The sequence below is a fragment of the Carcharhinus amblyrhynchos genome, chromosome 20 (assembly GCF_965287045.1).
Source record: "Carcharhinus amblyrhynchos chromosome 20, sCarAmb.v2.hapA, whole genome shotgun sequence".
NCBI lineage: Eukaryota > Metazoa > Chordata > Chondrichthyes > Carcharhiniformes > Carcharhinidae > Carcharhinus > Carcharhinus amblyrhynchos.
The window spans coordinates 8261538-8263131 of record NC_137343.1 but is presented as its reverse complement, the minus strand read 5'-3'; the positions used below and the strand labels follow the sequence as shown (position 1 = coordinate 8263131).

At 47.1% G+C, this 1594-nt stretch overlaps 1 pseudogene; it reads left to right on the top strand.

Moving 5' to 3' along the window:
- The first annotated feature begins 881 nt into the window (after positions 1 to 881).
- Positions 882 to 1056, top strand: LOC145356202 (U2 spliceosomal RNA; annotated as a pseudogene).
- The last annotated feature ends 538 nt before the right edge of the window (positions 1057 to 1594 follow it).

Sequence of the window (1594 nt, the reverse complement as noted above, 5' to 3'; positions counted from 1 at the left end):
AGATGAGGAGGAATTTCTTCAGCCAGAGAGTGATGGATCTGTGGAACTCTTTGCCGCAGAAGGCTGTGGAGGCCAGGTCATTGAGTGTCTTGAAGACAGAGATAGATAGGTTCTTGATTAATAAGGGGATTAGGATTTACGGGGAAAAGGCAGGAGAATGGGGATGGGAAAAGTATCAGCCATGATTGAATGGCGGAGCAGACTCGATGGGCCGAGTGGCCTAATTCTGCTCCTATGTCTTATGGTCTTTTGCGGTGTGAAGGGACAATCACTGTGGGAAATCCCATCAGTATAAATTGCATTTTCGGAGTCTGGTGTGGGTTTTCCCAATCCCGCCGCTGATCTCACCCCCTGAAAACGGGAGTGGGAAATCCCTCCTCCATCTTTAACACAATCATTAACACTCCGTTTGCCTTGTGTCTCCTGACACCTTTGCCATTTAACCTCCCCCTCTATCCTCGAACCTACCTGCCATTTTGTTTCATTTCTATCCCTCTCCTCTTGTTTCAGTTGCATATAAACCCATCAACAGTTCGACTCCCCTCCAGTTCTGAAGGAGATTCCCATTGGATTTGAAACATAAAAGCTGGGGTGGGATTTTCCCATCACGTTCTCAGCCTTTTGGCTAAGATCAAGCGTAGTATCGACATGCTGCGCTTGGTTGAAGTCATTACATTACATTTTAGCTTCATTTGAAGCAATTTTTAAAAGCGGCGTCTCAGCCTTTTGACTAAGATGCAAATGAGATCAAGCTTTGAAGGAGGAGCTACACCTATTCCAATCAGCTTGGATCATATAGATCAAGCCCAAGGCAGGAGGTGAGGGTCCTGTTGGATCGGGAATGTCTCAACTTGTTGGGACTCTGAATTGGATTTGACTTGATTGAATTGAAATTTTAAAAAATCTGTTGTTATCAGTTTAATATCTGATACGTCCCTTACCTGGGGACCATATATTAAATTAATTTTTGGATTAGGGAGATGGAATAGGGGCTTGCTCTGTCTAGTCCACGTATCGGGCTGGTATTGTAGTGTCCCTGGGAACGGTGCACCACCCCCTTTCTGGGAACATTCTCAAACTTCAAAAACAGCTCCCCAAGAGCGGAAAATCCCACTTGGGGTCAACAGGTCTTCGTACGGTCCGTGTAGCGCCCGCTATGATTCCTGTGGTGACGGGAAGATTGTGCCCTCTGGTTTTCCTTCCAGAGGGCGAGTGAGGGGATGGGCATTAAAAATGCATCACCAATGATGTCCACATCCTGGGAAAGAATGAAAAAAAGGTGGTTCTGGACCTGCTGAGTTTATCCTGCATTGCAGAACTAGGGGAACATTGCACCATGGTACCATCTTTGAGGCATTAAACTGAAGTCCCATCTGCCTGCTGGCATGGACTAGAAGGAGTGTTTACCCCAGTGTGTTTACCCTAAGCCAACGCCGGCATATCCACATCATGGACTAGAAGATCCATGGCAGCACCATAGTGGAATGCCCAAGGCAGCATGGTGATGCAGTGGTTAGCACTGTTGCCTCACAGCACCAGGGATCCAGGTTCAATTCCCGGCTTGGGTCAGAGTCTGCGTGGAGTTTGCACATTC